This window comes from Ammospiza caudacuta, chromosome 3 (genome assembly GCF_027887145.1).
Source record: "Ammospiza caudacuta isolate bAmmCau1 chromosome 3, bAmmCau1.pri, whole genome shotgun sequence".
NCBI lineage: Eukaryota > Metazoa > Chordata > Aves > Passeriformes > Passerellidae > Ammospiza > Ammospiza caudacuta.
The window spans coordinates 70,715,815-70,741,238 of record NC_080595.1 but is presented as its reverse complement, the minus strand read 5'-3'; the positions used below and the strand labels follow the sequence as shown (position 1 = coordinate 70,741,238).

At 37.3% G+C, this 25,424-nt stretch overlaps 1 long non-coding RNA gene across 1 annotated transcript; it reads left to right on the top strand.

The window, feature by feature from the left end:
• The first annotated feature begins 2,074 nt into the window (after positions 1 to 2,074).
• LOC131556316 (uncharacterized) lies at positions 2,075 to 25,143 on the top strand. The gene is made up of 4 exons (XR_009274603.1): positions 2,075 to 2,209; positions 4,292 to 4,387; positions 22,345 to 22,549; positions 24,934 to 25,143. It is a non-coding gene; the product is annotated as an uncharacterized LOC131556316 (long non-coding RNA).
• The last annotated feature ends 281 nt before the right edge of the window (positions 25,144 to 25,424 follow it).

Sequence of the window (25,424 nt, the reverse complement as noted above, 5' to 3'; positions counted from 1 at the left end):
ACCCCTATGCCTATCAGCTACAGAAACTGATATTGATGCAAGCTACTAAAAACACACTAATGATGACCATCAAAGATGTGAAAACCTCAAGATTTTTCATTTCTTGATGAACCTCAAAACACAGATAACTTAATCAAACAATTTAATTACTTTTCTCCTTGGAACTCCAAAATTAACCCTTATAAATCTGGACAAAATGCACTTAACTAAATCAGAAGTACAAGGATATCTCTGGTAACATGTTCTGAGCTGAGTTTTGCCAGCTGGCTTTACTGTTAGGATTAATTCCTATCCTGAACAACATGGTGTATTTTGCATGTATTTAGAAAAGCCTGGCTAAAAAGCCTGCTTAAACTGGTAGTCTACATAGATTAGACAATAGCCCATGATGTTGAAGGATACTATTTGCCCATGAACTCTGATTTATTTTGTCTCAGTGTGGAAACTGTCATGAAAAGCAACAGACAGTGAAATATGTCCTGCAGAAACAGTTTCTCCAAATTTTTTTGTGCTCACACTTCTGAGTAGACTTCTACAGTGACCTTTCATTGCTCAGTAGTCTTTGGAATGTCAGATGGATATAATTTTCCTATGATAGAGAGAGGGATATTATAATTTACCTTTACAGGTTTCAATTATTTTGATTTTTCTACATTGCTTTACCCTAAGAACATTACCTTAAAAAGTGTCCAGATTTGGCTCTTTCAGTACATATTTAACTATTCTTAACTTTCCAGATTGCCTGACATTTTTCATCAAGGGTTGCAAAAACCTGCAGTCGGTATCATTATGTTACTTTTTATTAGTTTTATTCACCAAGTTTTAGCAGGGAAACAGGCACCATGTATCACTTCCATTAACTAAATGACAATCAAATGAATGATCAACTTAGTGCTGGAACACAATATGACCAGATTCAATTGAGTTTTTAAATTCCTGAGAACAGTGTAAGGCAATTCTCCCCCTGAGGGTCTAAGAAAATAAAATGTGTGTGAGGAAATGCTGTAATAAACTGGTAATATATTTCCATAGGGGATACATAGGAATTTTCCATACATCCTCCTAGGATGGCAGTAAACCAGACTCAAGAGCAGAATGTAAGACATTTCCATAGTGAAAAAAAAAAAAAAAAAAAAAAAAAAAAGAATTAGCTGCAGAGCAAGGAGAGAGGCCCAAGCTCCCAGCTTGATTTTCTGTTGAGAGATGCTGTCAGTTGTGCCCAGGGAGCTGCCCAGGCTGAATGACTGATGTTGGCACAGAAGGAAGTTTAGAGCTGTACCAGTCTCATGGCTGATTGATGGACATTTACTCATCTCACTCTCCGAGAATATTATGCAATCTATATCTAAGCGACTCCACTTATACAGAAATTTCTGGTGGTCACCAAAGAAAGTTAATTTTCTTTTATCTTTCCTTTTCCTTTTCCTTTTCCTTTTCCTTTTCCTTTTCCTTTTCCTTTTCCTTTTCCTTTTCCTTTTCCTTTTCCTTTTCCTTTTCTCTCCTCTCCTCTCCTCTCCTCTCCTCTCCTCTCCTCTCCTCTCCTCTCCTCTCCTCTCCTCTCCTCTCCTCTCCTCTCCTCTCCTCTCCTCTCCTCTCCTCTCCATTTTTTATGTCTTTGAACATTAACCTTAGCCTGGAGAGCTGCACAGAGGACCTGACTTAGCTGTCACTGCTAATATAAGCAGCTAATGATACCCCAGAGAGTCCTTACCATGCTGTGTTAGGGCTGGGGACCTAAAGTTTCTAAATTCCCTAGATCAGCACCCAACCAGCCTGAGATCAGAAGGTTTTGCTCCTAAACTTGTCTGAGATAGCAGAAGCTTGGTGAACCCTTAACAGTCTGGTCCAGCCTTTCTGCCTTGAATGAACTAACACTTTTAGTTCAAATTTGGGTTGTTGTTTGGGATGGTTTTTTTTGTTGGGTTTTTTCCACAATGTTTCGAGCTTTAATTCACAGCGTAGTGAACTTACAGAAACACAAACCAAGATCTATCTTGTTTAGTTTGCTTTCCATGGCTCGTTCAATTGCAAATTAAGGCATATTTAACACAATGGTAATGGTTGCCCTTTTCCCCACAGCCTCCTGACTGGAGCATCTGGGATACCTGCTATAAAATATCTACTCAGATTCCCTCTTTCCTGAAGGTGATTTGGACACAAACCTCATTGCAGTCTCCAGAGCTAGTACACTCTGAAGAGGTGAGAGAAGGTAAGCATCCTTCTTTGTACTTTTGCACACTTGTTAGTCTTACAGTTTTCATTCCTATTTTGCTTGGTGTTTTGAGGCAAGTGATTCTCCTCATATACTGTATATAAATGCTGTTATGCTGGAAATTCAGTTCTTGGCTGGATTTAATGCCAAATACCACTATGGAGTTGAGAAAGAAAAAATAAACAAATTTCATTTTCTTCAGCATGTGTTCCTTCAGATTTCCAAATGCTGAGACATAAGACATAGGTAATCACTGCAGAAGTAAGTGGATGCTAGTAGCAATGACAACACAATCCTTGTTCAGGTGTGCTTCAAGGATTTGCCAGTGAATCATGCCTGTCTTTGCGGTTTTTTACCAGTGCTATTCAACTAATTTAGAAAGTGGAAAAACCCACAAACCCAAGGCTTTTTACAGGAAGCCAAATTCTGGATATCAGCCCAGGGATTGGCTGTAAGGTTAAAAATGATGTACAGCATGTAAAGGAGAAATGGTCCACTGGTTTTGAGACCTTACTATTCAAAGGGAGAGAGCACAGGAATGTTTGATTTGTATAAAAATTTAAAACTGTGTAAGAAAAAAGCATCATGTTAATTTTTTGACAAAGTAGTAATTTATAACCAACATGAATAGAAATTAAATACCACTTCTACCAGTTGAGATCCTTTGAATTTGCAATTAACATATTGGTATATGTGATGATATTTATAATGTCTATCAGTGCATACAGCTGCAAATGTATTTATAAATTAAAAGCTTTTCACTATGGTTGAAGTGAAAGAAAACATTATTTATTGATTAAAAGCACATCCTCAATTGTTGCGTTCTTTTGGCTTTTGGTGGCTTTTGGTTCTTTTATATCCTTTAATTATATGATGGTATTGTTCCTTAAATAAAAATTTATTTTCACGATTAAATTATTTTAAAAGGACAAGAAAAATGCCACTTCACATGCCTAAACAAGGTGCATAGACATTATGTTAATAAGACACCAAGTTAGATATTATTAGTATTGCCTTTCCTGAGATTAAAAATTGGATGAAAGAATCAAAACAGCAAATCACTGGGGAATAATAAAATATGTCCTTAGCTACCAGCTACTAGAATTATATAGTATAACCTTATCCAAGTCAGGAATTTCCAAGAGAAATTCCCAACCTATCTATGTCCTCCAAAAGCTGGAGGTCAATTGCATTAAGAGATGCGAGCAGACCAAATTAATCACCTTTACATGTACCACTTTTAAACTATAAACAAATCATTTTCCTGTACCTCAGCAGCATTGTTCAGTTTATAATTTCTTGCAAATGATTGCCCAAAAGCTTCCTAAAATCATTGAATCACTCTGGCTGAGACCGTTGAACTGTGACGTGATGTGGACCAAGTCCAGCTAGTGCTATGTAGCTGTAGTGGCATCTTTACACGTGACCTTCAAAGAGACCAGTGAGTTATTTGCACTTCTGTTTTTTTCACATAGAGTTTTATGTTAAAGTGTCTAAAATTAAATATCTGTATTATTACCTTTAAAAACAAAAGTGGCCTTTAAGTGGCTTTGATCAAAGTGGTTGCTTTCAAGGAGATGTGGAGATTTTCCCTTGAACGTCCTATCATGCTTCCAGTATGTTACTACTGCTTGTATGAACACTTGTACACAGCAGACTGTGACATTATCCTGGATAGAAATTTACATGAGACTTAAAAGGAAGAATTTGAAAAAGAGATACATGACTCTTTGATAATGAGAGTCTCTCTAATAATTGACTTCGTAAACAAATTTTTAAAATAAAATTAGAGCCCCATTGAAAGAGATGCTTTAACTTTCTCAAACTCTAATATTTAATCCCATCAGCATACACTAGACACACTGTGAGAAACTTTGAAAAGGTGGCACATGCCACAAAGACAGAGTATTTTCTCTAATATATCTTCTCTATTTGATATTTGTATTGTGAGATTGTGAGAATATTTTCTAAAGAAACCATTGTTTTATAGTTTTTCATGTTTTATGTCCTTCTAAAAGAAGATAACTGGAGCCAGAATCCACCAACGTGATCACTAAGAATGTGAATTAATATTTGCAGAAAAAGTAAAGAAATATCCCAGAAGGTTTCTATTTCTCCATTGCTGACTTCTACACATTTCCTCTGATGGAGGCATGGAGAGCAATTCTTACAAAGGTAACAAATACAGAATGCTTGACACTGGTTCCTTCATTTCTATTCATATTTGATTGTGATAGATTTGAAAAGAAATATAATGGTGATTCCTTACCTCTGTTTAATTCTAATATGATGAAAGACTGCACTGTTTGTTTATTTTTTCTTAAATACTTTTATCAACAATTATGTTATTTTTAGAAAGAGTACCCAAAAATGTAGGGAAACTCTACCATATTTTCTACCATAAACTCTCTTGACAAAAGAAAGTTGGGAAGGAATCCAACCCACATTCAAATTAGTCTTTATATGCAAATCAACAATATCAGACACTGATTTTTTTTTTATATGGCATCATGCAGAAAGATTAATTTAACCTGGAATACAACCAAATGCCCCTGGGATGCTTATCAGCAGTCTTCAGTGGAGGAAATGATAAATGCTTTTTATGCAAAACAAGCAAATATCAGTTGTTTTCACAGGTCTGACCTAAGGTCTCTCCTGCTGTATCTTATAGTGTTTTTCATCTCTTTTACTAGACCCAACAGCAGGTGTGAGGCAATTGAAAACAATGTAAAACTGAATTGTTTCTTTCACTTCCATGAGAATTTCTGCGATGTGCATTCTTGGAGATGAATTAGTTCAAGGTCAACATTACTGTCAGGTTAAGAGGCTGTTTGCCACAGATGAACATTTGTCAAGGTTGTGCAAAGCATAATCTGCCAAAGGATGTGCACAAACTTTAGAAAGGAAAAAGAAAAGCGACCATCAGAGCTGAAAAAAACCCCTTGATATTATTGATAGCTGATAATTTTGAAATTAAACTTTTGCATCTTTATGGCCAGGAGGCAGGAAAGCATGGTTGCTAAAATATTCAGAGCAATTTTACATGTTCTGAAGATGAGATGCAACACAACTCACTGTGCATTCACAATGCTGTTGGTGCACAGGCTGCAAAAGCATAAAAGTTTCAGGCTGTGCAAGGAGGAACCCAGCTACACAGCATTCTGCTTTTTGAAGGGCTCTGAATGGTTCAAAAACACAGAGGATCTCTTGTGAGGGAAAGCAGGGGCGTGATGCTCTTGACTGCAGGGTCCACAGCTGGTTGAGCTCTTTGACCTTGTGTTCTGCTCGTTCCAGACCCCATGTGTGACTACACAAGGATGGTGGGATATGTACAGTTAGGAATGTTACTCAGATGCCTAGTGAGGTGCCTGGTCTAATCAACATGGATGTTCTTGGGCTGGATCTCAGCTCATTCATGTCTAAATTGAGAGTCAGAGTGCTAGAGTGGTGCTGAGCCATGTGGAGATTACAGGTGAAATGATCCGGACTAGGGATGCTCAAGTTCAGAAGGAGTGGCAAGAACAAAAAAGAAAAAAAAAAAAAAAAAAGAGCAAAACACCCCCATGTACTTGCAAGTTGTGAAGCAGATCTAACACACCTGCTGATCAAAAAGTCTTTCTTGTTCATGATGCTCTTCAAGATGTAGATACATGAAATGTGCTACAGGTTAATTACCTTCTGCCTGAGCCACAGTCTTCTTCTATGCTCCATGTGATATTCTCATCCTGTTTGTTTTGGTCCAATGGAGTTGCAGGCTAAGCAAATTCTCAGGGCTCTTTTGGACCTCTAGAAAAATGTATGAGAGATTTTCCTCTGTTAGAAGAAGTAGAATGGGAGTAAAAGATATAGGTACCCACAGATGAAGATGCCAGATGTACTCCTCACAGAAATGTTGGGCACAGAGGGATGGAGAAAATATTTCCATGCTCAAGGAACAGAAAATGCAGTTTTGGTTTGTTTTGATTTTCAGGGGTTATTTAACTAATTTATAAAACAGTCAATGGGTGCTGAGTGCACTAACTGCTCTGTGCCCTGCTTTGTAACATTTACCTTTTAGCCTCTGGGTTTTCATTTAGCTAGGGTTCCATTCAGCTGTATTTCAAATGTAGTCCAGATGACTGTCCACTGCAGACTGTTAACTAAAGAGCCCATAAAACACAGTGTTTAGTCAAGTTGGGCCGTTTCCATTAATCAGACTGCATAATCTTCCAGTAACAAAGTAATGCTGATTTTATAGACTACTTACATAAAGCCTAATAATTCCCCATTCAGCTTAAGCTAACATATACTTTAGAATGGATTATGTTCTCATAGTTAAAAAGAGAAAATGGTGGTATTTTCAACATAATTGATACTGACAAGAATTAACAGTTCCTTTCCATTTGCCTTTATTCCAAAGATTACTGTATAAATGAATTGCTTTCACATTATATAGCTGAGTTGGCTCAAACATTCTGACTGAAGAAACCCATTTGTGCTAGTCTTGAATCTGTTTCTCATAGACAGAAAGACACCGAAGTTTCTATCTGTGTCTGGCTAAAGCAATTCAGTACTGTTCATCTGTCATATTTCTCATAAAGTTTTGGCAAGTTCTTTGTTATTATCTACTCCTCTTTTATCTTTCTTTCATTATTTTTCAATAAATGATTTGAGAAAAAACAATATTTTGCTCTCCATCTCTCCAGCAATTCTCTATTAGATGATATCAAGATATGTTTACAAACTGAATAAAAGAATTTCCCTAGCAATCATCTATAAGTGTTGCACTACAGTCATCAAAATAACCAGAAAGTTCAGAAGGATTTAGTATGTGTAAGTTCTAAATCTTAATAATAATAATGATAAGAATAATATCTGCAAACTTAAACTCTCTCAGTTACAGAATGTCTTGCGCTTGCCTTTACAGACCCATATATACTTTGGCCTGAGATCTCATAGGCAAGAAATAGAATGTACCAATTTAATTTTCTCACCACTGTCTTTACAAATACAGTTATAGCACAAACATATGTGTTTTTTACATGTAATTTTAATTTCTTAACTTTCATTGCAGTGGCATTTGAAAATAGCCATGGATCATTTGGCTATTTTTCCAGATGTCCTGTGAAGTCAGGATGCTTTTTTGTATTTACAGACTAAATTTCTCATATGTGTCTTCAAGCACATACACCTATTCTGACATAATATTAGGCAGCTCCCTGGGATTGCTGGATTACATCTCAGGCATCTGTGAAATGCTGCTGAAGAAAATAGGTTTATTACCAATACACTGCATCTCTACAGGGAGACATAACTTGATCGGGAAACTAAAAAATATTGAAATAGGCTATGGCTCTGCAATGGCCGACAGAATGGCATATACAACAGAATTTCTCATTATCTTCCTCAGACTTTACTCATTTCTTGTGTATCCACAGACTACTTTCTTGTGCACATTTCCCTGAGAAATAGATTGAAATTGTTTTCACACTATATATACATACATATATATATATATTTTTATATATATATATGTCCAAATAATATGGCTGAGTAGTGAAATATGCTCTTATTAAAAAAAAAAGGAAAGAATTTGTAAAAAACCAAAAATTGCCCTTTAGTTTTTCTGTGCTAGGTGAAATCCCTGCTTCCTTAACCTTCCTTACCCAAAGATGAGTACAGTATTTTAGACATGACTTCATCAGTTTCAAGTATGATTAACTACAGGGAAAATAATTTCTAAAAATTATTCTTATACTAGAGAAACACTAGTAGTAGTATAAAAGTTGGGAACCCATTATCTCATAAAATACTTAATGAGAGATAAAACATGGTTCTTTCAGCAAGCACTTGAAATAAATTTTTCCCCCAATAATCCAGGCAATTTAACATCTAAATATTTCATTTCACAAGCAATACAAGAACTGCTATAGAAATTGTATGGGACACGTGACGATCAGAGGGGTAAGAAGTCATTTCCGTGTTCTCCCTACATACTCCAGGTTACCTCAGGTTTCAACTGTGTGTTGGCTGAATATGCCAGTGGACCATTCTTGAGAATTAAGCAGTTTAGCTTTGCTCCACACAGGATTAAAACCTCAAGTATATTAGGCCAATCTTGGCTTTGAGATCTGATGCAAGTCTAAAAGATTGAACCTACTGAATAATTTGAGTGCTATTGTAGTATATACAGAGCTTCAGACAGTGAATATTATCTGCGCCATCTTTGTTCATTTTAGAACTGTGGTCACTTGTTGTGCTCTTCCAAAGCTTCTTTTTGTGTCATCCCAATATGAGAGTTTGCCTCCTTTACAACTGGGATTTTTGGTTATGCCAGATTAGGCTTTGACCCATTTAGAAACATTTTTTACATGCATTAAATACATTTCTTATGGATTAACTTTTACTCAGTGATGTCTTTCAGAAGACTTAATCCATTACCTTAGATTGACTGCTGTGTTCAGTACATGCTATTTTAGTACAGTGTGCTCAAACCTAATGCTCAGCTCTATGTTTTTAATGAAAGCTTTGAGGTTCTTTGGATAAAGAATCTACAGTGCTGTGTACAAAATAAATCTGTTCTTTACATATTTCAGAATTATGTGAATACATACTTGATCTCAGAAAGGTAAAAAGGAAAACTCCAATCTTACACAGACAGTTGAATAGTTATGCAGCTGCTAAAATAGGTGTAAAGAAAACATATCTTGAAAAAGTCTTAGTGATAACATTGAAACATTAAACCATGACTTATCACTAAAATTCGACTGCTTTTAAACATTGTTTATCACTTCTGTTCATGCTCTTCTGAGGCTTCAGAATTCAGGTTTATATTTCTGTGTTATTTTGTTTATCTTCAAGTTACTGATATCTAGGTAACTGGTTTGGACTGTATTGGTAGGAAAAAGAAGAATGATTTTTTTTTTTTTCCTAAGAAGAGAAATAAGACAAATAAGAGTAGGAAAGGTGTCCTCTTTCTCTGCCTTCTTCCTTTCAACCCCCCATCCTTTTTCTCCCTTAAGAGAAAAAAAATCTACTTCATATCTCTGTAAAAGTCATAAAAACAATTTTCCACACAGTTCTGAAAGCAAAATAAGAAAGTTACAGGACTGCTAGCTTTTTATAGAAACATTAGATGGCGTGTATATTTGAACTTCTAGGAACAATTTCTTGACTTTTAGACTCCACTGTGTTTAACTGAGAGTATAGTTGTTCTACTGAACAAGTGCTCTAAATTATCTTTTAGGTGATCACCCATAGATTAATACCTGTTACGTATACAGATATCTTGGTGGGGTAGAAAGGGCTGAATAAAAGTCTGCCATCAGCTGAGTAGGATGACTCCAAAGGAATTGCTTATAATAGTGAAAACAAGTAAATCAGGAGTGAAAGGTTTTCTTTGTTTCCATGGGGTTTTTTTTATTTTTGTTTTGTTTCTCTTGGTTTTATTGGTTTTTTGTTGTTTTTTTTTCTTTTGATATTTATTTGTTTGCTTCTCCTTAAGTTTAAAACTTAGACTTACTTTCTACTTTTTTTAATAGGGAAGAAATCCAATTTGTGACTTCTTTGTAAAAGATGTGGTGAGGTCCCTTGACACTTATGAAAAAACATCTACTAATGCTGGAAAGTGAAAACACTGTAAAGGGAATCTAGAAGAGAAAAAATCATTTAAGATCAATAGCCTTTACAATATCCAATCCAGCACGAGAAAGGTATTGAATTAGCTTGGAAGAAACTCTATAAAATCCTGGTATGAACTGTAAGTTCTCCTTATTGAACAATAAATTGGTACAATGCTCAGAACTGAGACAAAACAAGCAACTATATCAATCTACTGCATTCATTTATAAACTAATCTACCAAGACTGCTCCTGGCTATCTGTTGATATGAGAAAATGTGACAACAGAATGCAGACAGAATACTTGGAAATGGGTAGCTAAGTATGTCAAATTTTATACCATAAGACACCATAGATGTGCTATGGATGTGCTTTGGGCTGTGCATGACCCAAAGGCTGAACTTAAGAGCTTGTCTCAACAGTTGTGTTTATTAGTAGTAGTATTAATATTAATATTAATTCTTTCAACAGTGAAATGAAGATTGTAACAAAGGTTTGGTTTTTCATTTCTCCCATCCAGTCTCCATTTTCAGCTTGTTTTGAATTAAGTCCATTTTGCCCAGAAGAATTAATTACATACTAGGAATACTTGATATACATACTGTTGATGCTTTGCTTTCTCACTGGACTTTTGATTTGCAACTGACAAAAAAATCATTGGAGCAGCAGGAGCTTCTGCCTGTGCCTCTACAGTTTCTGGTCTTTTTCCATGGTCAAAATATATAAAACATCAGTTTATCTACCAAAACTGCAGAAAAAAATATGATAGTCCAGCCATAACTGGATGTTTAATTTCACCCTTTTCTAATCTTCAGCAAGGAGCTCCCACTTTTCTGTCAGGAGACATATTCAAAACCCATGGAATTAAAATAATATCATCTTCCAAAATCCACATTTCCCTTTGGAAATGGTTGGGTCATTCTTAACTAGCAGTCATTACTTAGGCATGATGTTTTTTAAATGATCATGCCTAAAATATACAGGGAACACCCTCACACATGGAGTGTAATCTTCCTCCTGTCAGTGCTACCTTAGCCAGAAATGGACTTCTTCCCTGCAGCCAACTCAAACAGTCATCATAGACCTGGTGCTTGTGTTTTCAGCCAAGATTAAATTGACCGAAGTGTTTAAAGAAAGCTAAACTTGTGTACAAAAGCATTTGGACAGAGTGTCAGCAGAGTCAAATGCTGACATAAGCAGACAGCTGGCTACCCAAAGGCTGTCTCTGAAGTTCAGTTCTATCTTATTTAAAACAGCTCCTATTTTGAAATTGAAGCAGTCACAGAACAATACTTATTAGATGTTCTTTTAAATTAATTTAGAGCAGGAGGAAAGCTCTTGGTCTACATGTGAGGAAAAACTGTGTCCCATATTCTGACATCCTACCTACCAAGTACATTGGAATTTTCTTTGGTTGACCAGCACAACCGTAGCTAAAATCACAGACAGTATCAGATTTTTAGCCTTAAACTAAGAAACTAGAACATTTGTCTCATTCCCTGATAAATTGCTTTTGAAATTTATGCATAGCTTATTTTTAACAGTTTTATTTTAGCAGATAAATAATAGCTGAGTTCTATGGCAATTAAATTCTACCCTTCATATAAAACAAGTTTAATAATAGCACTCTGCATTCAGTGATTCAGGCACTGTGTATTTTGGTGGGGTGACGGGAGGGAGTGCAGACCTGTAAATGTTGAAAACAAAGGCATGCATTTGGTGGTGTAATATTATCTTGCCTGTAACCCATGTAAAGCCAGACCTAAGGTCACACCTAAAGCCTCTTCATAGCCGCTGTGGCTTTGGTGTGCCAGCACACAGGTAAGGCTGAGCAGGGGATGGTGGCACAGGGTCAGTACAAGAAGTGAGAGAAGGGATGAAAAATTGCCCAGTAACAGAAAATGACAAGGTGGAACCGGAGTGAAAAAAGTCATCTCAGGGACATTTGATGAGGAAACTTAACAGCTTTACAAGCATCCTGAGACTCTGTGGCTAGTGGACAGGCAGTTTGTCCAGAACTAAAAATCTCTGAAATCTCAGGGGAATGGAGTTAAGCACTTGTAATTCATACTTACAGAATTCATATCCAGCTGTAGTCTTAGAGCTTTAAATTAAGCTAGAGAAAGGCAAATTTCCCCATAGCCTTACCTTCCCTGTTACAGCATAAATGAGGCAATAAAGATTTAACACATTCCATAATTAACTCAGAGGCCAGTAGCAGTCTGAAATGAGTGAAGTGAGATGGACACTAAATGATGGGGCTTTACAGTTATTACTAACTTGATTTGTAAGAAATGACTAAACATGATTCAGGACCATGAAAGTGATCTATAGCTTCATAAAGTGGTGCATTGACACAAGGGAGCAATAAAAGTCTTTTCACATGAAAGATGACACCTAATGAATATGATGACCGGTGTTTCTTCTACAAGTCCTGCAGCTTCAGTATATATATTCTGTTTATAACACAGGTAAATGAAGATACATATTGGTAAAGCTCTAAATAAAGTTATATCTTTTAAAATGCTGCAGTGATGTACTTGCAGGTTTATCATTCTGCACAGCTCCTGTACAGTGTCCGGGGCTGCAGAGAAGCAAGACCCCTCCACACAGCAACCTGCAGCTACTTTTTGGTAGCTTTTGTGGTTTTATTGCTCAAATCAAAGAAATGAAAGATTTTTTTTAATGTAAGAGTGTGCTAAGAGAATGCAGAATATCTGAAGTAAATTATCAGAGCACAAAGTCTGTTGTTTATTTGGCAGGACAAAGAAAAGATGATCGTATTTATAATCAATTCTAGATGTGCACATATTTAAATTTTCTAGCTGTGAGACAGCATTATATTATTCTGACAATGAAGACATGACGGGGAAGAATAAGCGTGAAAGAGTGCAAAAAATTGGTGTATATAGGGTGTTGCTCTCTTTCAACACATAACAGAGGCACTAAGGCTTCTGAGGGGAAAAAAACCTACAAAAATTTTCAACATTTTAGTTATTTAAATAAATACAATTTATTTAAAACACTGATATTTTTTTGTTTTGTTTTGTTAATATGCACTCTAAAGATTAACATCAGCCACAAATTTTTGTTGGTGGGTGACACTTAAAATATTCTAAAATCAATAATACCTCAAAATAGTTTATAGAAAACAGCCATACACTTAAGCCACATAATTTGTCCCCTAAGTACAACAACACCATAAAAAAAATTCTATGAAATACTGACCATGCCTCTTGTGTTCTTGAATTCACAAATCAGAAAAGGGGTAACAAGCTGGATCCTATGTTGCTTTAACTCACTTTCTCTCCAGAGACTGCAAATCTAGTACAGCCAATATTTCAGCCCTTCTAGACTTTTTCCTTTTGCTAGGCTTCTGTGCCTGTTTTTTGTAATATGTGACTACCTCTGTAATATAGGGTGTAAAATTGAATATGAGTGTCCCACTTTTTAGACTGTAATGCCACATGTATGTGTCTGGAATGATTTCCTCTGTCTTATTTTCTGTGTCCCTGTACATGCTTTCTGGCACTCTCTTGTTTGACTGCAGAAATACATTTTGCTGACAGTTTTGTGGCTCTGTTTATTGTGTTTGTGATCCCACGTCCTTTCCCCGCTTTCTGCCAAATATGCCCATTTAATATGCACTGTCTCTGACTGCTTTTAACCCCAATGCTCTTAACCTTGCACTTGCATATTTTTAAAAAGGCAAAACCATGGAGATCTCCCTCCTTCTGTCGAGCTAAATACACAGTGTGGGTTTTCACATGATAGTAATACATACACAGAACAGAGGAGTATCTTTAGATCCTGAGAGGATTAGCTGTAGGCTGTGCCTATCCAAAACTGCAGATCACCTCTCTTAAATTTTACATTAATTGCTAGCCTGTCCAAAGTGTACTTTGTAATATCAGGAATCAACTGTCCTGTTGCTCTCACTTTTCTTCTTCCCCTTGCTCATAAACATAATGATTCTGTTGCAAGATCTCCCCAGCAAAGCTAAGAAGGAAGGAATGCAATCCCAGTGCATATATCAGGGGTGTGAAGCTGAAGAAGCAACATATCCAAGAAGGTGCTTTTGTATTTTTGAAATAAATGTGGTGTTATTAAAAAAAAATCTTTTTTGCATTTGCAAGAATGGAAAGAATGCAAAATTTTGATTTGCAAGAAAAGGAGAATAGACAAGCTGTTTCTCTAGGTTTTGGGCAGCACCTTTACACCATATCCTCATTCACACATTACAAAGTCCTATTCTTCTGGCCACAGGTGGCAAACTTTCTCTAGATAAAGTGTATATAAATATTCTCTGTGCCTTTTTTCAGCTATCAGCACTGCAAAATGTGGAAAAAATGAACCAATGGTTACAAAAGCATTACAATGCAATGACTGACACTTAGGCTACTCTCCAGCTACAGTTTTCCTGAAAATCTCCATATTTCAATGCAAAAGACTGTAACAGACCCCTCTGCATTTGAAGTATTCTCTGCTTTTTGAGTGTCTCATTACCTCACGGATTTTGTCCAGGACACTGGCCATCCTCCTTCACTCCCCTTGATCCACTTCAGCCTCCAAAACTGTTGGCTGGGCTGGCAACAATCCCTGCCAATTTTAAAAGACAATATAGCTCACATCTGCACCACACTGCACTGCTTATTGGACAAGTCACCATTCCTACAGACACTTTAAACCACATCCAAGTCACTTCTGTGAAGCCTAAAGGGACACCTGTGAGCTTGAGGGGCAGGTGTAGCTCACTGTGACATCCACAGGGAGTCATGTGTGGTGACAGAAAAGCAGTCACAGCACTGGCCTCGTGCAGTTTCAGAAGAGAGGCTCCCCAGCAAGGAGAAGGAAGCAAGAGAGGCACTGCAGACCAGTTGGATGTCAGGGAGAAGCACAGATCAGTTTCAGAAGTAAGAGAAAAGCTATCAGAGATGTCCTGTAAATATGCACATTCACAGGCTTTTTAATTAGAACGGCTAGCTGATATATAAAGCACAGGGTACCTTAGAAAACACAGTATGCCTGAAAAATTACAAAACCAACAAAAACTGTGTATGCAATGACATCAGAGAAATACTCAATCCCATCTCAGTCATACAGCCTTTTAGGCCAATTTTACAACAGGTAATGCACTTGATGGGGGAAGTTGGTTGCATAATTGCTATTAATTATTTGGGAAATGGATGGAGGTTCAGCTTAGTTTCACCTCTCCAAACACACTGTTGTTTGGAATAAATTAGCACCATTGCTGCTAGTGCCTACAGCTTGTTTTTAAAAATCCCTGCCAAGTGGCAGTGGGAAGAAAACTTGTAATGTTTCTGTCAACAGTGAAGAAAGGGCATTTTACTCAGAAACAAAGACTACTTGCCTCAGGGCAGCTTCTGGGGTGGAAAGAAATAATGAAAATGGCTGTAGACCTGATCAAAACTCTTAGCCTCTAAAGTGAGCATTTTACACTCTTTTTTTTACTCTGACAAATCATATTTGCTGGGCCAAGTCGTGGTCAGCTCTTATCCTTCCCCATGTATCTACATAGGTACAATCCATAGTTGCCCAATATCGAATTCAGGTCACTTAAAATCCAAGCTGCCTTGGCCACCATTCAGGTCAAATCAAGGCTTTGAAGAAGTTCAGACAAACTCAGGTCTGAAGTTGTGTATCTGTTTTAGACAGGTTCTTCATAAATTTGGCAGGAATTTCAGGCAAAGTGATGTGGCATGTCTGTATGTCCTCAAGAGAGAAGCTGAATGCTAGGGCAGACCTAGCATACAGTGCACAGCAAAATACCCACTCCTAAAACAGACACGACTTAGAAGGGCCACACTGAAGCAGTGGATTTCCTCATCTGTTTCCTCCATGGAAACATGGCAGATGAGTCTGGGACAAAGGCTCACTCATGCAGGATCCCTTCACAGACCAAGCCAATGGCTGTGGAACTGGAGAAGTCCAGGGTAAGTCTTCTGTCCCCTACCCCTCTGACTCTGTGTGTGCTCAGAGGGGCCTCAGGAGCATAGCTCCCTGGCATCTATGTTTTGTGCTGTACCCAGCCATTCATTTCTAAATCAGAAATAGCCCTGAGGTTGACTTCATGTCTTCTCTCTTATTTAGCAAATGGGACTGTGCATCACTGTCAGTATTCTCTTTAGGATCCAGTCATGAGCAACCAGTGCAGATAAGATCACATCAGATATCCCATCAGTTCAGAGTTCAGTAATTAGACTCAGGATGGATTTTGTTTCTGCTTGCAGTTAGAATTTTCTTTTTTCTAAATTTCAGAGATGAGCAGAAAATGGAAAACACATTTTAGAACCATGTTTTGTCAAAAAATGTTTTCTTCATTTTTTTAATCAAATTTTGTCTTGGTCAAGGTTTTCCAAGTAAACATGAGAAATTATTTGGCCAAATTAATCCCGAGTGTATCTTAGCCTCTTGCACTGAAGGATTTAGCACAGAGCCAAGAAGTTCAGGATGTTGGAAGAAAATGTTTTCGGAGTTACTAAATTACAGTCTCCATAGTGATTGTCTTGCCATATGTTAAACAAGCAAGAAGACAAAACACACGGGGGAAGATTCTCCTCTCACAAAAATAAGCAGAATTACAATGGAACAAACTTTCACTCACTTGTGTGTAGACATTGTTTCAGTGAAGAATAGATTATACCCTGACAAAATAGCTTCAGTTTTCTGCGGTGAGGCATCTCACAGTAATTGTGAGAGGGGATGTAAGGAAAGGTGTCTAGGGAAAGGCACAGGAGAAGTAGGAGATTGGGGGTGGGAGAGCCACGGCAAGAGGTAGAGAGAAGGAGGTTTTTTATGTTTTTTGCTATGGGACATAAAGTTGTTTAAAGCTGGAGTTCAAAAGTGCATAAGGTTTCAAATAAAGCCTTGCTGCTGACATTTCAAAGGACTTTTCTTAAATTATGGCAACTGCAAGCAACACCTGCCTCCCTTGTATAACAGAAATACTAACATTTATGTAGCTTACTGGAATATTTTGAAGGTTATTTACTTGCTTTGAAGGTTATTTACTTGCTATCAGCATAGAATTTTAGATGTCCAAGCAATAATAGAGTTATATACGCTTATATTTATTTCACAATAATAAAGTTTTATATGGACTACTAGTATAGTCGAAACACTTTACAGATATAGTTAATACTAACTATATGTTTAAACATAATTTTTATATTGAAGAAAATAGGATTAAGATGCTTTGAAAAGTTCTTCTTTAGAGATCTGCAGTTGGGAAAAAACATAGAGGCAAAGCTTTATTTTGTGTACTTTATTTTGTGTACTTTATTCATGTGTTCTTTATTTTATGTGATGTATTTTAATTGTATGTGCATTAACATGTATTGCATTTGTTACATTGGATTCCAGGGCATCTCACAATACTTTGAGAATTCCTAAAGAAAGCTTGAAGTAATTTTCAATCTTTTAGTCATCATACTGAAAGTTTTATAAAATACTTGAAATGACAACCCAAAGCATTCAGGCTCTAGAAAACAGGCATCTATTTTCAGAAAAGCCTGTCAGGAAGTTGGTGTCCTTCCTTATTTTCTGTTTTGTATTGTTGCAATATGATGAATGAATTATGTGTGTGTTAGTGAGTTATTTGCAGAAAACCAAAATATTGCTTGGGTAGTAAATAATGAGTGAAAAACAACACCAAGAAAAAGAATAGAAAATATAAATAATTTTCTGGGAGCACACATATAGGGATTTCATCCTAACACCTGTTGGAGGAAAAAAGATGTCTGTGCCCATTCAAGACATGGCCTTAAACACTACTGAGACCCTCAAAATATTAATCAAGATTTTTCTTTTGCTATTATTTTCTCTCTAAGACAGCATTTTTTTTCTGCAGTTCCCCTTTACCTCATAATGCCTACCTTCTGGAAGGAAGAAAGGAAGAAAGGAAGGAAGGGAGGGGAACCAGAAGGAAGGGTTTGCATTATTTTTCATGAATACTAGTGCAAAGGAGAAGAAACTAGTCAGAAGTCCTTGAGACTATGCTGCAATAAGCAGTTTTGAGGTCATGATCACTTTAAGGAAATATCTGGCTTGAAGAACATACAAAATGTGCTTGGGTGGATTGGGAAAACTAGCGTCTGATTAGGTTTTTGCCTTGGTGCAAGGAACTGTCTGGCTAGATCTGGCTGTGTTATAGCTGAGGTAAGGACAGGCGTGTACTCAGAAAGCAGATTCAAGAGAAAAGCATCTGAGGCAGCCTCTCAAACTGCTGCCTCCCTGGATTTTGAACAGTTTTGCTGTCTTGTGGTAGACTTGTGCTGTCTTCATGCTGTAATCTGGACTATCTGTACTGCAAAATAAACAGCTTATTTATGCCGTTAAATTTTGCACTAGATTAGTACAATGGATGCTGGGCACACGGATTGGCAGTGTGGGGAGGGGAAACCAAGTTTTAGGCTGCACTACAACTAATATGTAGAATACAGTTTGGAAAGTCAATTTGGAAAGAGAAGCCATAGGCTTCGGTCTTAGGGTAGAGAATGCTCTTCAAATCCTTGGTTTACAACTTTCAGAGAAAACTCTCTGGAGTTCTCCAGCTTCTGGAAATGTTGAAAATGCCTGTGAATGGCTTTGCTTACAGTATATCACAACTTTTCATCCTCTCCAAACTGCAGATATAAAATCACAATGGGGTGACAGTAAAATAACATTGGTATGGTATTTAGAGCCTCATCTAGGTGCAGCTAGCAGAAAGAATTAAAAAAAGTATTTAATGTGATATTCAAGCCAAGTAATCAAGGTTCAGCCACTCACAGCTCTAGGAATACCACAAAAGTGGTTAGAGTTCATGTCCAAAATTACTACAGTACAATACTAATTGGAAGCATATCACACCTTGGGAGAATGCAGGAGAAATATGAACAACACTAACAAAATAATACCATGTTTAGCCTAAATAGTTGTTATATGGGCATAAAGTTTTGTAACACTGCAAGATATTATCCCACTTTCATGTCTTAATGGCTAAACACAGACAGATGTTACTGACAAAACCAATATTCTTCAGAAACATTATTGTGTCTTTATTCGTGTATTTTTTAACCAAGTTATTTACATCCTGAAATAATTCTTTTGCAAAGTCCAATTTATGCTTGCATAGGCATGCTGATGAAAAGCACTCACATGATGACACAGGGCATATGTTTATTTAGAGTTGGTTAGACTAGAGAAAGCATGACCTGCTCAGAGCAGAGGATGGTGGGAGTAACAGAATTTCTAAAGCCATCAAATTGCTTCAGCCTGTGCCAGAAAAGGCAGAGTGCAGACATTCAACAGTACTTTTTACCACAGTAATCAGTCTCTGCATCCTCTTTTTCTCCTGCCATGGTCATGTAAATGAGACTCCAGCTCCCATTGCAGGAGGAGGTGGGTGGAAGCATGCAGAGCTCATACTTTGGATTCTAAACATGGGTCTCTAGCAACATTGCAGCAGGTATGGGAGAAAGGTGCTGTTGGTTGCAAAGAATAGTTTAAAGGAGGAAACTTTCTGCCTCTCACACATTCCTACAGCCATATCCAGCCCTTGTAAGCACTCTAAGCCTTGGGTTAGAAAACCCAGGTTTTCTAGTGACCATATTTATTTGCTGAGTCTGTGCTTATTTTCCCTTTCAATGTTGTTATTATTTTTACATTTGCAATGAGAAGTAAAGGTGGAGAGCATAGCCATATCAGATTGCCTTTGGCTGAATCCCAGAATGGTTACTTTTCAAAAATGATGAAAATTTACGTTAAATGGTATTACCAATAACCTTGTTCTCTTTGTGCTCACAAGTTTGCAAACTGTTGGCCATGTTTCAGAGCAATCCTGACCTAAAAAATAGTTTAGTCAAGCCCACTGAAACTGACAAGATAAACAGAAAGGTGACGTAAATAATCTGATTCATAATTTTTAAGCATATAAATTCACTCATTGGCTCAGATTTGTTAATAATATTCCAGTTACTTCTAGATTTAGAATACTTTATTCCAGGAAAGATCTCACTGAAAAGCAGTAATAGATTTTGCAGCTTTTAAAACTATTGCACTTTTTAAAAAAGCTTTCAATCCCTAATTTAATGCTTGCAATGTCATCAAAATTGATTACCAAAAAGAATCACAGACACAGTCATAGCAAATACATTACAACGCAGTGAGAATTAACTCATGTGACTGAAGCAGTAGAGTAACTGAGCCACAAACTGATGGTGTTCAAACCCAAATGAAGCAGACTATGTGATTTTACAAGCATTTTGAATATTGCCACCTAATTTTGGCCCAGGTCTCCCCCTTCCGAATTATCTGTGCCAGTTAATACCTGTAATATTTTTCTAGCAGAGGTCACCTAGGGTTTGGATGAAGTCAGATGGTTGCATACTTCCTACACAGGCTGTGAGATGGCTAGATAAGAGCTTGTTCATAGACCAGAGTGTGTGCACAAACACAGCTTCCAAAAAGAACCAGGAAGACCTTTCCCCATCATTGTCTTACTCTTTAGTTAACAATACATCTATGAAAACAATTTAACTTGACTTGTTCAGGGATCACCATTTTAAAACAACTGCACAGTGCAGATAACCTCTTATGTGAGTGCAAGGTAACCTAAAAAGGGCTTAAAGTAAGCTGTGGCCTTGCTCATATCTTCCCACTTTAAAAAGTCAATTTAGGAATCAGGAGTATCTTCCCTCGCAGTTTCTGCCTTCTCAATATTCTGCTCACAGTTCACACAACTGCTTCCAGGGTCTCAGCAAATGTATAGCTGAGCCAGTTCAGACACAATTGCCCCTTGCAAACAGGACTCATTCTCATGAGCTTTGGATAGTTGACTAATTCCTGCTTAGAATAACACTGCTTACCCTTTCTTTACAGTCTATTTATACTCCCACTTTTTTTTTCAAGTTTAGGAGACTTACACTCTCTAGCATTCCCAAAGACATATTCAGCCCTGCAATATTCAGCCCAATATGTTTCTGATTTAACTTTGCCTTCCTTTATTTTCAAAATGAATAGTTTCATCTGCTTTTCACCCATGAGAACATTTTTGCAGTCATTTCTCACTTCCTTTTGTTCAGCTAAGGGACTCAGTGCTCTCAGGTTAAAACAAAAGGTGAATGGGTCCATTTGAAAGATGGTTTAAATGCTGCCTTCTTGCATCTCACAGTCTAAAGTGACCCTCTGCATTGTTTACAGAGATAATTATGTGAAAGAAAGTAGAAACAATATTTTAATTAACACATCAGTAACACTACAGCTTATTTCTGTGTTTTGTCTATTATAATTTGCCATGTGGTGCCTCTTTGCCTCTTATGTTACAACAGAACAGAAAAAAAAAGAAAGATTTCTGATTTGCACTGCTGGAATGATAGGGTGATATCTCTACATAGACATTATTTGTTAACTCCTTTTAGGTCTTACACTTGCCATGCAAGGTGAGTGTATCTGTTTTCATGTTTTGGTCTGCACTCAAATACATGTTAGAAGCATTTATCAGAAACAAAATCACTAGATTTATCACCAGGACCTTCTTTCCCCATTGAGCACATATTTCTGTAGAAGTATTGTTAGAGAGTTACAGTACTATATTTCTTGCTACACTGGGAGCCCAAAAGCAAGAACACATTAGTCTGATGAGCTTGGGTATGGTTTCCTGAATCAATAGTACTTCTTCAGCAGAGACCTAGTAACAGACAATTGCATAATGAAGCTGTCTGTCTTTATTTACACAATGTATTACTGTATTCAGCAGGCCAGAAAGAATAGTTCTGTGTAGCAGCTGTCATTGTGTTTTTTTTGCTTATCTCTGGCCTGTCTGCCAATGTTATAATTCACCAGCTGACACCCGTCTTGGCAGGGACCGAGCGCGGTGACTCGGTGCCAGAGCGACAACAGTGCTCTGAACTATGACACGATTCATCCCCATCCCAGTCAGCAGCAGCTTGCTCTTCTGGCATTTGCACTTTTTTTTCCTTTTTAAGCTCTGCAGCCGTGGGGGTGCAAAGCAAGCAAGCTCTGGGGGAGCAGTTGTGGTTCTGTCACAGACCATGCTGGGGTGCAACGGGAAAGAAGGCAGGGTCAGTTGTGAAGGGTGATGGATACCCAGCAGATACTCTGAAGGGTCTGGTCTTGAGGAATCAGGAGGGGATGAGGTCAGACTGCAAAAGCAGAATTCAAGGCACTCTGTCACAAGACCTGAGGTACAATGGTTGATGTTTATGACCCTGCCTTTGCTCAGAAGGGCAGAAGCTCCTTGAATCCAGTGAGAGTGTTGGCTGTATCAGGGGTGGCGATGGGGAAGAAAAGCACCAAGTAAAAATTCTTGCATACTTTTGAAAAGGAAACATGGAAATCTGATAAATTTTTTAAATCAAAATTTCCATGAACACTATTCTCTAACATTCTAGTTCTGTTCTTTGAATATTCATAGGAAATAAAAATATATGATAACACTGATGAAAAAATGCTTTTTTTCTCTTGTTTGGGGTATGTTATGCCAAAATTTCTTTCTGTATCTGTTTCTTAAAGGATGTAAAGCTACAACAACTGTCAGTTGTATATTCATAGACTTGTCTGTTTGAGAAAGTTGCACTTCAACCAGTATATAACTCACATGGAATGTTATTTCAGTTTAAGAAGCACATTTGTTAATCAACTGAAGTCAATCAGAAATAAAATAAAAGCTTGAAACTGAAATTTCACCACGAGGCAAGTCTGTGATTCAAACTGTAAGGTAAGATTTTCTCATTCAAGCAGCACTCTGGTTTAGTGAAAGAATCTCAGGTGGACCATGCTTTCATTGTCAGAAATCCTATGATGAATCATAATAGTGACCAAAGTAGCTGTGATTTTTTTTTTTCCCCCCCTCTGGGCTTTCTAAGTCCTTCATGTGAAGGAGGAACAGGAAAATAAAAGAGATAGAGAAAAAAGGAAAAAAGAGAAGGAGAAGGAGAAGGAGAAGGAGAAGGAGAAGGAGAAGGAGAAGGAGAAGGAGAAGGAGAAGGAGAAGGAGAAGGAAAAGCAAAAATATTAATGAAATTAGAGTGAACAGGACAGTCAGAAGAGTGGTAACCCCAATCCTAGGGGCACTTTTTGCACCAGGACACGCCTGATCACATTTAGAACGGTGCTAAAATTATGTTAAGAGAGAAGGGAGGTTAGTGGAGCAGGATGTCATTACCCTGGAGAACTTTCATTGTGTTGCATCCTGATAGGCTCCCACTGCCAAGTGCACAACAGCATCCAGGTGCCCAAGCATGGTTCAGGGGAAAAGGGTTACAGTGAAAGCAGTGACATCAGGCTGGTGACCTGTCACTAGTGGGGTTCCACAGGGCTCCATCCTGTGCTCTTCAACCTCTTCACAAATGACTTGGATGCAGGGCTGGAAGGGACACTGAGCAAGTTCACAGATGATACCAGACCAGAAACGTCAAAGAAAGGGCATGGATCCACATGGATGCGAAACAGTGATTGTGGAGGATCTGACTTTCATAAACATTTCCTATAAATAACTCCTGGTAAAAGAAATGCTCGTTACACACAGAAAAAGGTGTTAATGGCAGTTTACCTGTAAGTGAGAGGAGTTTGCTAATTTTAAATGTGAGTTGGGTCTGCATACAAACATGCTTGAAGGAGGATGAGGGGTGGCAAGATCATATCAGACTAACCCTAATTATTGACACTTTCACTGGAAGAGGAGTTTAAATGACTGAATTAATCTAAACCTTTAAAGCAAGCTGTGGCTAGTTGGTGGTCAGCATCTATTAATATTAAATGTCTAAAATTATTTTATTCAGAACTGACCCTTTTTGTATAAATGCTGTGAGACTTCTTCAGTCTAAGTGCTCCTTTCTGAGGATATCAGTTAAGCTGTTCAGCATGGACATCAAAGTTGGATGAAACCAGACTTATCCTATCACTTGGGAAAAACATGGAGATCTACGAGAACACTGCATCTAGAATCTGATTCCTTGAGACAAATTAATAATATCCTTAAATGTGTTGAATGCCCTGGTCCCCCTGCCCAGGATCAAATCTCAGGATTTTATTTACTGTAGGCATTTGGTATTGATTTATTTTGTCCAGAACAATTTCTGACATCTCAGTTAAGTGGAAAGCGTGGCTTAATTTCTGCTCTTTGTCAGAACATTTATTTTTAGAGTCTGAAGGAAAGTGATATTGCTGATGTGCTAGTATATGCAGGACAGTTGCCACCAAGACCTCTGACCTTACAAATGTAACAATTATATGAGACACAACACCTGCAGTAAAACCAGCACAAACAGAAAAATATAATCCTCAAGCTGTAATGAATGGGACAATAAAGTGACTGCATTTAAAATTATTATACAGTGATAATTTTCTAATAGTGCTCAGTAATGGAAGAATAAACTGGAGAAAAGCAACACAAGAATCACATAATTGCACCAGTTGGCAACATATTATCAAAATTGCTCTTTTAGTAATGAATTTAAGATTTAAAAAATACCCCCACTACATCTTTTACTTTCAGAATTAGAGGATTTTTATGTCAATTTAACCACAGTCTAGATATAATTAAACTTCATATTTATTAGATGTCTTTGCTACTCATTCTCATTCCCAATCTAGTTGAACTCAACCAAAAAGATTGGAAAATTCTTCTACTTCTCCATTTTGGTGATACATCCTAGTAGTGACAGCAAATAAAACATTCAAATGCCAGAAGAGAGACCTGGAAACCATCAAAAGAATCTAGAGGGGAAAAAATAACAGTGGAACAGGAACATTTGAAATAGAGGGTTTCCCTGGCACACACAGCTTCTCAGTGATTCCCAATATTGTTTCACTCTCCCAAAGGCACAGAGCCCAGTGTCTGTGGCAGCTTTTTGTAGAAATAGTGACTCCCATCATGTCAAGGAGAAAGAAAGAAAGAGCAGGGGGAAAAAAAGACTATGCTGATGGGTTTTGCATTGTAGGTCATGTTGGAAATTTTAATTATTGAAATGAAATATTGAAGGACATATGGAAATGCTTGGGAAAATGAAAATGAAGATGAGAGGAAGCAGTCATGAAGAATTAATCATTCTGACAATATATATTTATATACACACATATAACTCTTATTTTTGCCAATAGAAAATGACAAGGGAATCAGCAACTCAAGTGGAGGATGAAGAATGGAAAGAGAGAAGAAAGGAAAGCTTAAAATAATGCTATTGGAATGTACACAAATATGTGGTTTAAAAGCCTGTTTGGGAGAGGAACAAAAAGACTCAGCATAAGATGCTCTTGGTGTGAAGAGAAAGACTTCCACACTGGAACTGAACAATGAAATCTTGCAGGAAGTAAGTGAAACAAGTTCACTTGCCAGACTTTTCTTTCTTCCATTCCTATTCCTAAGGTTTTTAATTATTATAGTTAATAATTAGCATGCAAGAGTTATGGCTTTCTGTGCTTAGGGAACTGCACAAAGCTGAGACACATACATGGGAGGACACGGCATGACAGAATTACAAGCCAAAGAATATAGTCAAAAGCAAAATGCATGGTAAAATGTTCGGTGAATGAACGTCTAAGTTTATTTTAATTACTTTACTTGTGAATTACTTTAACTTATAAGAACAGAC